This window comes from Amblyraja radiata, chromosome 26 (assembly GCF_010909765.2).
Source record: "Amblyraja radiata isolate CabotCenter1 chromosome 26, sAmbRad1.1.pri, whole genome shotgun sequence".
NCBI lineage: Eukaryota > Metazoa > Chordata > Chondrichthyes > Rajiformes > Rajidae > Amblyraja > Amblyraja radiata.
Window position 1 is genome coordinate 2,961,346 of NC_045981.1, and position 14,914 is coordinate 2,976,259.

Below are 14,914 nucleotides of genomic sequence, written 5' to 3' on the forward strand. Positions count from 1 at the left end.
AATTCTCTCTCACAATAACAGGAGCCACCAATTTTCTATCTGAGAATGATGATTTTTTCTAACCAAACTGATGAAGAGATATCGGAGACAGTAATATTGGGTTAGGTCACGATCTCATTAAGTACCGGGAGAATGGTCTGCTCTTGTTTATTGTGCTCCATGTTGTCAATGACCCCTTAGGTTTTTTGAATTGCTTGGCCACAATGCAATTTTCTAACCATTCATTTAAACGCAGTCAAAAAATAATCACCCAGAGCAACTGTGCTGAGATCTGTCATTCACAAGAGTGAAGGTCTTCAACAGGAGCAAAAAGGTAACACTTATAATTCAACTCTTCTGCCAAAGGCACTAAACCTACAAATCTCAGCTGTCCAATAAACCCGAGAAAACCGACAAGTCCGTGCAATGTAGCTATTTAGAACATTACTTATAACTTTTAAATGTATTTAATGCAATTTATATTCCTGTAATTTGAGGAATAATGCGATGTCTGAATTATCTCCAGGGAGTGAATGGTAAATGGATCTGAACTGAGGGATCAGCCACATTCTTATTCAGTGACAGAGGAGACTCAAAGAGGCCAAATGATTCACTCCTGCTTCTAATTTTAATGATTCAGTATTACTTCCACTTCTATATCATTCCCCAGATTGCCCTTTGACTTGCTTTAAATTACTTCTACTGTAACAAGTGCACTAGTTTCATAACTAATAAAACATTTTTTTTTAATCGAGGTGGCCTTAAACTATAAAAAAGTCATTGACAATGGGTTTAAGAGTGTAATTTAACCTCAAAGATCTACAAGCCTCTCATAAACCCCTTCAGTTGCACCATTAGGATTTTGGTCCTCTGAACAGTTTGACTGAATTACTGCTCTAAGCTCTCGGCTACTACCCATTGACCTAAACGTATTAAAATCTCCATATGACAAAAATTAATGTAGGTAAAGAGGAACTCCATGAGGATACTGGAGGAGGTAGCAATATGGCCATTTTAATGCTTCCTTCCTCTGTTAATGACTCTAATGGGTCAACAGTCTGGTCCAACTCAACAAGGGGATTATGTCGTTTTAGCAGGAAAAAAATTAAACGTATGAACAATGATCTCAACTAAGCTATTATCATTTAAATAAAATCCTGTTTTCTGGAAGGCAGGTCCATGAATAGACTCACAGAGTAAATATGGTTTAAACTATTAGCAAACTGTTTGAAAGGATCATTACTAATATTTCCATTTAACAAAGCAAACTGAGTCATTTAAATCTGATCCTCAAATATTCCCCATCATTCATCAGAATACTCACCATGATATAACATAATGTAGAACAGTACAGTAACTGGACAGGCCTTCCAGCCCACAATGTCCATACAGAACATAATTCCAAGACCACCTCTTATTTAGTTTAGTTTAGAGATACAGTGCAGAAACAGGCCCTTTGGCCCACAGGGTTCGTGCCAATCAGCGACCCCCTCATATTAACACCAGGAATAATATTTACATTTACCAAGCCAATTGACCTACATACCTGTACTTCTTCAAAGTAGTTTTAAATTTTTATAGCCCGAGGGCGGGGGGGATGGGAGGAGACAGCTCGAGGGTTAAGGAAGGGGAGGAGACAGCAAGGGCTAGCAAAACTGGGAGAATTCAACGTTCATGCCATCCGGACGCAAGCAACCCAGGCGGAATATGAGGTGCTGTTCCTCCAATTTCCGGTGTTGCTCACTCTGGCAATGGAATTGTCTGAAGAAGGGTTTCGGCCCGAAACGTCGCCTATTTCCTTCTCTCCATAGATGTTGCTGCACCCGCTGAGTTTCTCCAGCATTTTTGTGTACCTGTAATTCTTTGTAGTTTGGATTACCAACACTTATCTGCCTGCACATGATCCATATCCCTCCATACCTCACATATACATGTGCTTGTCCAAAAGTCTCTTTAATGCCACCAACGTATATGCTTCCACCACTACTCCCAGCAGCACATACCAAAATGTCACTCACCCTCCTCGGTATAAAAAACTTTGTTACATGTCACAACTATAATTTTAAGCATTCAAATATATAAGATTTTATTGTAACAAAGGAGTATCACAGTAATTAATATCTGATTTCTCTGCGACTAGACTAATCTCCAAAGACGTACAGGTTTGTAGGTTAATTGGCTTGGTATAAATGTAAAAAAAAATGTCAAATTGAGTCCATAGTGTTTGTCGGGTAGTGTTAATGTGCGGGGATTGCTCATCAGTGCGGACTTGATGGGCCGAAGGGCCTGTTTTCGCGCTGTATCTCTCAATTAAACTAAACTAAAAATTTTAAATGTGATTATTTCCTTTGGGGTAGAGAATTGCCACCCTCTGAGCGAAAATCATTTGATTACGTAAGTTTGGGTTGGAGCAGGTAATGGGAAATAAATGTACAATTGTAACCGTGCCACCCTGTCTCTGAGTCCCATCAAACAGCCAGAGTTTGGTTATGATTCACCGTGCTCATGAAAGGTGGCACAGTGGCGCAGCTGGTAAAGCTGCTGCCTCACAGCATCGCAGACCCAGGCTCCTTCCCTGCCTCGGGTGCTGTCTGTGTGGAGTTTGCACATTTTCCCTGTGACCACGTGCATTTCCTCTGGGTGCTCCAGTTTCCGCCCAAAGATGTGCAGTCTTGTAGCTTAATGGGTATCTGTAAATTTCCTGCAGGGTGTGGATATGAAAGTGTGGTAACAACTAGTGTGAATGGGTGGTCGATGGTCGGTCTGTTTCAATAATGCAATGATTCAATGATGCTTCATTGTCACATGTAGCTATGTACAGAGAAATGGTTAATGTTGCGTACAACCTGGGAAAATCCTGCAGCAGACCTCACCTGGGCTGTACACAAGGGTCGTCACATTTTAAGCACCGATAAAGTTGCAAAAGTTCATCGAACAGGCCTGCACGTGGCAGCAGGCGGCCCCCTGTCAGGACCCCCCCCCCCCTGCAATCTAGGCAGCCCCTCCTCGCTCCCTGACAGCTTACCTTGCTCACAGCGCTTGCTCGCGGGTCTCTCCTCGTTCTCGCGGTGCGGGTCCCGTCAAAGTCCACGGTGAGTGAGCCGGGCCTACTGGGCCTACTGGGCCTACTGGGCCCACTGGGCCTACTGAAGGGCTTGTTTCCATCCTGTATCTCTCAATCAATCAATCATTCAATCATAAGTTAAGGAAAATGGAGATTTGGAAATGAAGACAGCAAACCAAATTGTTATAAAAAAAATGATTATTCAATGATGATTGCCTTTTCCATTGTTGGGGAATCAAGAACCAGACGGCAAAGGTTTAAGGTGAAAGGGGTAAAATTTAATAGGGTATACGGAACAAACTGCCAGTGGAGGTAGTTGATGCAGACAGCCTATAAAATACTCGTGGACAGGAAAGGATTAGAGGGTTACGGACCAAACATGGGCGAATGGGACTAGCTTAGATGGGGCATCTTGGTCAGCATTGATGAGTTGGGCCAAAGGGCCTGTTTCCGTGTTCTATGACATTGTGACTGTGATTTCATAGAAACATAGAAAAATAGGTGCAAGAACAGGCCATTCAGTCCTTCGAGCCTGCACCGCCATTCAATATGATCATGGTTGATCATCTAAAATCAGTACCCCATTCCTGCTTTTTCCCCATATCCCTTGATTCCTTTAGCCCTAAGAGCTAAGTCTAACTCTCTAGAAAACATCCAGTGAATTGGCCTCCACTGCCTTCTGTGGCAGAAAATTCCACAGATTCGCAACTCGCTGGGTGAAGACGTTTTTCCTCATCTCAGTCCTAAATGGCCGACCCCTTATTCTTAAACCGTGACCCTTGGTTCTGTACTCCTCTAACATCAGGAACATTTTTCCTGCATCTAGCTTGTCCAATCCTTCTGATACCGTATGTTCTATACAGTTTAGACAGAATTTTATACAGTATGTTTGAATATAAGATCCCCCTCGCATCCATCTAAATTTTAGTGAATACAAGCCCAGTCGACAAATTCTTTCATCTGTGAGGATAGAATCGCATGGAGTGTTTGCCTGTCTATTGATCTACATATTGACTCAGTGCTCAAGTGTGGCTATTTTGCACTGAGAGGTTTGCAATACTTGAAACTAATCAGTGTGAGCACTGAACATTGAGTTCATTATTGACCCTGCTACTTGCTCTCAATAAAACCTGGCCTTTAGAACTGGGCACTCTCCCAATTGGCAATCCAGTTGGCACATGATTACATTATGATTTCACTCTGTGTTAGCCAACAGTGGAACACACCTTCAGGCAACTTGATTAAGAATATGGAGAGAATTACAAGGTTGGGAAGTGACCCAATGCACAATGAAGTATTGAGGAGGATTTTAAAAATAGACACAAGACTTACAAGGGAAAAATAATTTTCAATGATTTACCAAGTACATAACTTATATAACGGAAGGTAGTTCCAATAAACATACCCTAAATTTCATTGCTCTAGATATTTATAGAAGTATTGGATAACACATTTAAAATTGTACAAGGCATTGGTGAGGCCAATTCTGGAGTATGGTGTGCAATTTTGGTCGCCTAATTATAGGAAGGATGTCAACAAAATAGAGAGAGTACAGAGGAGATTTACTAGAATGTTGCCTGGGTTTCAGCAACTAAGTTACAGAGAAAGGTTGAACAAGTTAGGGCTTTATTCTTTGGAGCGCAGAAGGTTAAGGGGGGACTTGATAGAGGTTTTTTAAATGATGAGAGGGATAGACAGAGTTGACGTGGAAAAGCTTTTCCCACTGAGAGTAGGGAAGATTCAAACAAGGGGACATGACTTGAGAATTAAGGGACTGAAGTTTAGGGGTAACATGAGGGGGAACTTCTTTACTCAGAGAGTGGTAGCTGTGTGGAATGAGCTTCCAGTGAAGGTGGTGGAGGCAGGTTCGTTTTTATCATTTAAAAATAAATTGGATAGTTATATGGATGGGAAAGGAATGGAGGGTTATGGTCTGAGCGCAGGTATATGGGACTAGGGGAGATTATGTGTTCGGCACGGACTAGAAGGGTCGAGATGGCCTGTTTCCGTGCTGTAATTGTTATATGGTTATATGGTTATAAATGCCACATCTCCACAAGATCAGGATGTACAATTCCTTTCCTTCCCTTCCCTAAAGATGCTGACTCTTTCCTGGGTTGGGACCTTGGGAAAAACCACCCTCCATTTAACACAATTAAGCGGTCATTACCCATGTGGAAACATTGATGGTGAGTGTCAGCAAGCTAATCCACCCCAGGGACCGACACAGCTGGGCCCATTTCTGTCCTCCTCTGTAAAGCCTCACGAGGGAGTGGTGGGGAACTCTCTGTGTTCCCCACCTCCCACCATCACCAAATCCCAGTCACAGGCAGCACGGCAGACGGATGTAGACGAACTCAGTCTGCACAGGTTAGGATAGACTTTAGACTTGCACAGTTCACTACTCACGAAATAAACTCACCCAACCTCTGTAATATAATCTACAACACCCCAATTTCATATTACTAAAATTAAGTTTAGTTTAGTTTAGAGATACATTGCTGAAACTGGCCCTTCGGCCCACTGAGCCCGTGCGGACCAATGATCCCTGTACACTAGCTCTATTAGGGTCAATTTACACATTCGGAACCATTTACAATCGGCAATTAACCTACAAACCTGTACATCTTTGGAGTATGGGAGGAAACCGGAGCACCCGGAAAAAACCCAGGCAGGTCATGAGGAGAACATACAAACTCTGAAAAGACAGTACCCGTAGTCAGAATCGAACCCGGGTCTCTGGCGCTGTAAGGCAGCAGCTCTACCGCCCATTTTTCATGTTTCAAACTTTTTTTTGCCTTTGAAATGTTTAGAATTCAGTCCTTCAATTTCAAATCTAAAGGCAGGTGGGAAGGAATGTTGCTAATTTCTTTCCATATAAATTGGATGAAAACCTCTCTGATTTATTCTTGCTGGTCAAATCTAACTCTAGCTAAGTCCATGTAAAGACCCCGAACAAGGTGTTGTGTATGTATGTTGGTTTGTGCCTCATGTATACTGGCTCCAGTACATCACCATAATTTGAAGGATGGAAGTATACTATTTTTTCACCTGGGTATCACATGGTTAAGTTAACGATATTGAATCTAAGCTTCCATTCTATTGACTCTGTTTATATCTCACGCTGCTTTGGCAAGACCAGCAGCACAATCAAGGATGAGTCGCACCGTGGCCACTTCCTCTTCTTCCCCCTCCCATCGGGCAAAAGGTATAGAAGTGTGAAAACTAACACCTCCAGATTCAGGGACAGTTTCTTCCCAGCTGTTATCAGGCAATTGAATCATCCTACCACAACCAGAAAGTAGTGCTGAACTACTATCTACATCTTTGTTGACCCTCGATCTATCCTTGATCAGACTTTGCTGGCTTTACCTTGCGCTAAACGTGATTCCCTTATCATGAATGAATAAATGAATAAATTAATGTTTATTTGCCAAGTATTCACATACAAGGAATTGGCCTTGATGTATCTATACACTGGAAATGTATCTACACTGTAAATGGCTCGATTATAATCATGTATTGTGTTTCTGCTGACTGGATAGCACGCAACAAAACCTTTTCATTGTATCTCGGTACACGTGACAATAAACTAACCGATATCAGTTCAATTCAGCTTGGAAACTTGACTGCCATAATAAGGGTGAGACCCTTGATATTCTAAGTTTGTCAGTTAATGTTACACACCTACAGTACAATTAGAAGAATACAATATACTACACGAGCTGAACATACTAACCTTTTGAACTGGCACAGAACAGTAAAGAAAGCAATTCAATATTTGTCCCAAGGGAAAGTGGGAAGTAGCGGTCAAGCTTTTTTGAAACTGGTGATAAATCTTGACGAAGGGCAAGCTTTAAATAAAACATTGAGAACTTCCTTTTCGAACAAGGAATTTATAGTGTTACGTACATTAATTGGGTCTAAAGGTAGTTGGAACTAATGAGCGCTTGTGTTTCATGATAGTCTCGTGCCCAGAGTAGGGGGATCGAGGACCAGAGGACATAGGTTCAAGGTGAAGGAGAAAAGATTTAATAGGAATCTGAGGGGTAACCTTTTCTTACAAAGGGTGGTGGGTGTATGGAACAAGCTGCCAGATGAGGTAGTTGAGGCAGGGACTATCCCAACATTTAAGAAACAGTTAGACAGGTACATGGATAGGACAGATTTGGTGGGATAAGGACGAAATGCTGGCAGATGGGACTAGTGTAGCTGGGACATGCTGGCTGGTGTGGGCAAGTTGGGCTGAAGGGCCTGTTTGTACACTGTATCACTGTATTACTCTATTCCTCTATGACTACATGGCTAAAATACTAGCATGTGCAATCAGGATAAATAAAGACCTAGCAGACTTGAGAAGACAACATCTACAAGGGCTTTGCCTATATCCACTGGGCTGGACCAAATGGTAAATGTACAAAAATGTCAAGTCCATGGGCAGTGAGCAAGCCCAAAGTGATCTGTCAGCAAGTGCCAGTGTTTGTACAATGCATCTGTGCTTTCTTCTGGGGCACCGGTATTATTGATGGCCTTTTGGAGCAAGTGGGAATCTCAGACCTCAGTAATGAGGGGTTGAAGATGTCCACAAACATTCCAGTAAGTTGGTCCACTCGGGGGTTAAGAGCATGGTCAGATACATCATCAGGTCCAGATGTTTTCCGAGAATTCACCCTCATGAAGAATCTTCTGACATCAACCTCAGTGACTGAGATTGCAATACCATCGGGGGCTGTGGGGACTTGCGGAGGCACATCAGTGTTCTGCCTATGGAAGCGGGAATGCAAGAGTCAAGAGTGATGTCCCAAATAGAACAATGAAATTCTAACTTGCAGCAGCACAATATGTAAACATAGTACACTACAAACAATATAATCAATGAGAAAAAAAGTTCAGTGTGTGTGTACACACGCATACGTACACATAAAAACATGCAAACAATCATAGTGCTACAATAATAATAATATTCTATGTAGTTCAGAGCCTATTTGAGGTTGTAGTGTTTAATAGCCCAATGGCCATAGGGAAGAAGCTGTTCCTGAACCTGGACGTTACAGTTTTCAGGCTCCTGTGTCTTCTTCCCGATGGCAGGGGTGAAATGGGTGTGTGGTCAGGGTGGTGTGGGGCTCTGACGATGCTGGCTGTCTTTTTGAACGCATTGAGCTCGATCGAGAGTGATGCCTCGCTGCCGTATGAGCTTCCACTATGAAGTATGTTTTAGAATTGAATCTGTGTATAAGTTCTTGAATCTGCATGGACTTGCACAGCTGGTGTGCATGAATCATTAACGTTCATCCATTCACCTATTTGCACGGTTGCTTACTTCTTTTCTTTGATTTAAAGTAGATGTCGTATGGTGCATGAATGTTGGTTTGTGACTGTTATGCATAGTTGGGTGTATTTACCTTTGGAACCATTTACCTTTGGAACCTGGCTCACATGGTGTAAGCACCATGCTTAGGCTCGGCATAGAAAGGCTGACAGCTACAACGGCTTCCCTTGATGGTCAGAGTCCCAGTTACATGCTACATTACAGTGCATTTCACACGCTGAGCACAGTGACCTTTCGAGTTCAAGCAGAACAATGAAGAAAACGGTTCAATATCTGACCTTTCACATAAAGAAATCCTCTCAGGAGAGCAGAATAATATCTCCACCACAAAAATATATATTTTTAATGAAAGAACACACATGCGACTCTGAGAGCTGACACACCATTCCTATCCATGTAGCTGTCTGAATGTCTCTTAAACGTTATGGAAGTACCTGTCTCAACTAACCTATAGTATCTGACACACCATTCTGTACTGGAGTCAGATGGCTGAGGTTGAGAAGGAGGGAATTATAGAACACTTAAAGTCATAGTCACACAGCACAGAAACATGTCCTTCGGCCCAACATGTCCATGCTGACCGAGTGGCCCATCTGCATTTGTCCCACTTGCCTGCATTCTCCAACATCCCTCCCCTGTCCATGTACCTGTCCAAATGTATTTTAAATGTTGTTATAGTATCGGCCTCAACTACCTCCTCTGGCAGCTCGTTCCATAAACCCACCAGCCTGTGAAAAGGTTGCCCCTCAGGTTCCTATGAAATCTTTCCCCTTTCACCTTAAATGTATGCTCTCTGGTTCTTCATTCTCTTATTCATGGTAAAAGATTCTGTGCAGTCACCCAATCTACTCCACATGATCTTATACACCTCCATAAGGTCACCAAGGGATAAAGTCCTAGCCTGCCCAACCTCTCTCTATAGCTCAGGCCACCAAGTCCTGGCAACATCCTCATTAACATGGTTCAACCTGTACCAGAATGTTGCATTAGGCCAGCAGTCCATGCCAGGCTCCAAGTACCCAGTGCCCCACTGCACCAACACACAACAGAGGGTAGGGGAATTCCTACCATTGAGGACTGTGATGTCTGTAATGTCAATAGACACAAAATGCTGGAGTACCCAAATGCTGGGGCAGGTAGCATCTCTGAGGAGAAACAAATGGGTGACGTCTCAGGTCGAGACCCCTCTCAGTCTGAAGAAGGTCTCGACCCGAAGGGTCACCCATTCCTTCTCTTCAGAGATGCTGCCTGTCCTGCTCAGTTACTCCAGAATACTGTGTCTATCTTCAGTGTAAGCCAGCATCTGCAGTTCCTTCCTGCACAGTCAGTAATGTAATCCTGTATTTAGCATGCGACAATGTCCTTTTAGTGTTGATTCCATCAACGCTCTCATTTCTGAGGCTAATATAAGATCAGATTTATACACATACACGCAGAAACACATCTTCCATGCCACCTCCTCTATATCAGATGTATATGATACATATGTATAATTATACAAATTACACCAGTAGAATATCATCATACAATGATATTATATATAATGCAAATATCGCTGATTTTAATTGCAGTATTTGGAAATTTGTCAGAAAGAGCAAATTTAATACAGCTCATGTTGGAAATCCTCCTGATGCCTTTGGAATATAAGTTTCATCTGCAGCTTGGACTGGTATCACAGTGTAACAATACATTTTGCTTTGGAAGAAACTACACATGCTGGTTTATTCCCAAAGTAGACACAAAATGCTGGAGTAACTCAGTGGGTCAGGCAGCATCTCTGGAGAAAAGGAATGGGTGATGTTACGGGTCAAGACCCTACTTCACTCTCGACCCAAAACATCACCTACTCCTTTTCTCCAGGGATGCTGCCTGGCCCGCTGAGTTACTCCAGCATTTTGTGTCTATCTTCAATACATTTTGCTTTCTTGGTCAGAACAATGAGTGGGGGCTATCACTGGGAACGTTTCACATAAACTGCTCCATGTGGTAAAAGTCACTGATATTAATCATTAATGTGAATGACCTTAAATGAAATGTCAACCAGTCCTCCTTTTAATGTCATTTCCTCACATCCTCTTCGCTTGTTCCTCGATTTCCTGATACCATTGTCTGTCGACATGTTAGTCTTTTACTCAGCCATTCCTTGTCCCTCATCAAACAGCCGGAATGAGTGACCTAAGGTACACAAAAATGCTGGAGAAACTCAGCGGGTGCAGCAGCATCTATGGAGCGAAGGAAATAGGCGACGTTTCGGGCCGAAACCCTTCTTCAGACTGATGGGGGGGGGGGGGGGAGAAGGAAGGAAAAAGGGAGGAGGAGGAACCCGAGGCCGGGGGGATGGGAGGAGACAGCTCAAGGGTTAAGGAAGGGGAGGAGACAGCAAGGGCTAGCAAAACTGGGAGAATTCAACGTTCATGCCATCCGGACGCAAGCAACCCAGGCGGAATATGAGGTGCTGTTCCTCCAATTTCCGGTGTTGCTCACTCTGGCAATGGAGGAGACCCAGGACAGAGAGGTCGGATTGGGAATGGGAGGGGGAGTTGAAGTGCTGAGCCACCGGGAGTTCAGGTAGGTTATTGTGGACTGAGCGGAGGTGTTCGGCGAAACGATCGCCCAACCTCCGCTTAGTCTCCCCGATGAATGAGTTACCTTCCTGCTTCATAATTATACTTGCCAATCATCCCCTGTGCAGAGAGGGACTGAAGATGCCAGCTTACACTGAAGATAGGCACAAAATACTGGAGTAACTCAGCGGGACAGGCAGCAGCTCTGGATAAAAGAAATGGGCGACGTTTCGGGTCTGAAGAAGGGTCTCAACCTGAAACGTCACCCATTCCTTCTAACCAGAGATGCTGCCTGTCCTGCTGAGTTGCTCCAGCATTTTGTGTCCATCTTCAATCATCCCCTATTTAGTTGTTTGAGAATTGGTTGAGATTCTTTGGCTACAAGGCCTCTAATCATTCGCTTTACCAGATAAAAATCCATGTCCAGCTCCAAAAGGTCGGGCTTCTTACCCTTTTAAAGTCTGAGAATAGATTTGTATCATCCCCTATTTCTTGTCTCTGCATTGATCATTGCATTTATCCACAATACTGTAAATATTTAAAATTTATTCCATTAGTAACTCCATACATATTTATTGTTAAAGAGAGCTGTATATACTAAATCAGATCAGGTAAGTAGCGCATTTCAAAATGTCCGAAATTGTGTTTGTTATCTCCTGACATTTAATGACTACAGACTATTCAAGTCATGCATTATGAATGCGCTCTTCATTTGCTGAAGATAGATAGCCTTATTTAAGATAACATCAGTGCACTCTTTTGAATGCCTCTTAGCACTGTATTGCATTAGCTGGATGGGTTTCCCCATTTTGTTTACGTTCTGATTGTCTGAGAGGAGAATTAGTGGCTTTAAAAAGGACTGAGAGCAAACATCTGCTTCAAAAGTCAGCAGGCCATTAATTCCCAAACACAAACATACTGGGGCATGAGAAACTGTCCGTCAGTCTCCTCAAGTACTTAGTTAATCGCAGTTAATGTAACTTCTAATGGTCACTGTTGTTTGAAGAGCTCATGTCTACAAACACTGCCTGAAAGGGTCTGAGAGTTGTTACTTGGTCCTGACCCAGAAAACCTCCGGTCATGAACTGTGGACTGCCCAGGTAATAGCCCGAGAACAATCTTCAATCAAACATGAATTCACACACCTTAACTGGTAATTAGACTTCCTCAGCCTGATCTGAGACTACTGGGTGTGTAGGAAGGGACTTCAGATGCTGCTTTAAACCAAAGATAGACATAAAAACCTGGAGTAACTCCATGGGTCAGACATAATCTCTGGAGAAAAGGAATAGGTGAAGTTTTTTCGAGGATCTCGAGCCAAAATGAAATTTCTCCAGAGATGCTGTCTGACCCGCTGAGTTACTCCAGCTTTTTGTGTCTATCTTCTGAGATTGCTAGAGCTGTGTTAGTAAGGCCGCCCACTTTTACGTCTGACTCACCTGAATTGCTGTAAATGAACACTGCACAGTGTTTGTGGAAGAAAATGTTAAGCAAACATCCAACCAAAAGTCAAATGACATCATGGAGTGAGTGAAGAGAATTGCGAGGCTTAACATGTCTGTACATATCTGAACATTAGTTTCCATTCAAAGTGAAATAACTTTCAAAATATCTGCTTTGGACAGAAGTGCCACTTAAAGCTTTCCTCTGTACCTCGGTACATGTCATAGTAATAAACCACTTAAACCTAACCCTCATTCGAATTGAGTGAGTTACAGCAGATTTTCAGGGCTGGAAGGACACAGACTTTAGACTTTAGAGATACAGCCCACCGAGTCTGCGCTGACCAGTGATCACCATGTACACTAACACTGTCCTACACACTAGGGACAATGTATGATTTTACTGAAGTCAATTGACCTACAAACCTGTACTTCTTTGAGTCTGTGGGTGTAAACAGGAGCACCCGGAGAAAGCCCACGTGGATAGCAAACAAACTCTGTTCAGACAACACCTGTGGTCAGGGTCGACCTCAGGTCTCTGGCACTGTAAGGCAAGATCTCTACTGCCACCCCGGTCTGGACCGCACCCAACCAATCCCACCACTGATTTCTCGGCAGGGGACATGGTCAGTCAATGTGTCGGACTTTATTAGCAGTAAATGCAACCACTGGACTGTCATTTCATGACCAGGAGTTATGGAACTAAATCTAACACATTCCAGCTGGATACTGTCTGTGTAAACAAAGGCAACAGGACAGAAGCACAGGGTGTGGGGAGCTGCAGTACAAAGCCCAAGAACAGAGTCAGATCTCTCTCCTCCAATTACCAATATCTAGTGAATGGACATTAGCTTATGATCAATTGGAAGCTCACGTTCATATCTGCCCTCACCTTACTGTCGAAGATGGAAGCAAAATGCTGGAGTAACTCAGCGGGACAGTAACTCAGTTACTCCGGCATTTTGTATCTATCTTCGGTGTAAACCAGCATCTGCAGTTCCTTCCTACACTCCCCTTACTGTCATCTGAAAAGGAAATTCATAACTGATCATGTGTTTTCATCTGGTCACATGAAGTGAGAATCTCTGCCAGATATTGAGTGGAGGAGAGCAAGAGGTGCCAGCTAAAGGAGAATAATGCGGTGATCTTAATGAAGAGATGAGGCATCAGTAACAACGCACAGAGGGCTGTCGGGATTGGATGTGAATGCTATAGGATTGTACCCCGCCTGTCTTATTAATCAGCAGCAACTCTGCAAGCTCTTAAAGCAGAAGGCCAGAATAATTTTTTTAAAGGAATAAATCCAGTTTAGTTCGTAAAGATGGAAAAATATCAATAAATATCAATCAATCAATAAGTGCCAATAATCAGCATCTGTGTAGTGAGAATGCTGGAGAAGTGATAGAGGGAAATAAAGAAATGGCAGAGGAATTGCATAGGTATTTTGCATCAGTCTTCACAGTGGAAGATACCAGCAACATGCCAGAAATTCAAGAGTCAAGGAGTGGAAGTTAGTGAAGCGACTATCACTAAAAAGAAGGTTCAAGTTCAAGTTCAAGCTCACCTTTATTGCCACATGCACCAATTAAGGTACAGTGGAATTTGATTTACCATGCAGCCATACAAACAAAAGAGCATAATACACAATAGAATATAACATGAACATCCACCGCAGTGGAATCAACATTCTTCACTGTGGTGGAAGGCCATAACCTTCAGTCAGTCCTCCTCCTTTGTTCATCCGTGGTCGGGGCCATGAACCGTCTGCAGTCGCCGCTACGGATGGCCCGATGTACAGGTCCTCTCGTTGGGATGCTCGAAACTCCGACGTCGGGACGGACGGACACTCCGCGGCTTGGAGGTCCCGAATCGGCCGCTTCCTACTGGAGACTGGGGCTTCACGATGTCATAGGCCACAGGCCGGCGGTTGGAGCTCTTCTCCAGCGATCCCCGGCAAGGGATTGCCCGGCTCCTCGATGGAAATTCCACGCCGTGCCCGCGGCTAGAAGCTCCGCAGACAGCGGCTTCAGGATGTTGTAGTCCACGGGCCAGCGGTCAGAGCTTTTCTCCAGCGAGCCCCAGCAAAGGATCGCCCGGCTCCTCGATGGAAAGTCTGCGCTGCGCCTGCTGCTGAAGCTCTAGGCCCCGACCATGGGAGAGACCGCACCAATCCAAGCTGTTAGGCCGCGAGGGACGGCGAAATGCAACAAGGATTAAAGGCGCATTCCACCGAGGTAAGTGGCTAAAAAACAGTCTCCCCCAATTCCCGCCCCCACCCCCCCCCACACTAAAACACACTTAAACACACTTTTAGACTTTTACTAAAAACAAACCAAAAAAAGTGGAAAGGACGAACAGCTGCTGGCGAGGCTGCCGGCTCACGGCGCCACCTGGTGTTGGGAAGCTGAATGGTCTGAAGGTGGAGAAGTCACCTGGACCAGATGGACGGCACCTCAGGGTTCTGAAAGAGGTGACTTCAGAGATTGTGGAGGCTTTAGTTGTGATCTTTCAAGAATCACTAGACTCAGGGGTGGAG

At 43.7% G+C, this 14,914-nt stretch overlaps 1 long non-coding RNA gene across 1 annotated transcript; it reads right to left on the reverse strand.

Annotated features, from left to right (window-relative positions):
* Positions 1-1,098: 1,098 nt before the first annotated feature.
* LOC116987759 lies at positions 1,099-11,352 on the reverse strand. The gene is made up of 3 exons (XR_004415773.1): positions 11,319-11,352; positions 6,727-6,730; positions 1,099-1,109 (listed from the first exon to the last, which is right to left on the reverse strand). It is a non-coding gene; the product is annotated as an uncharacterized LOC116987759 (long non-coding RNA).
* Positions 11,353-14,914: the final 3,562 nt, after the last annotated feature.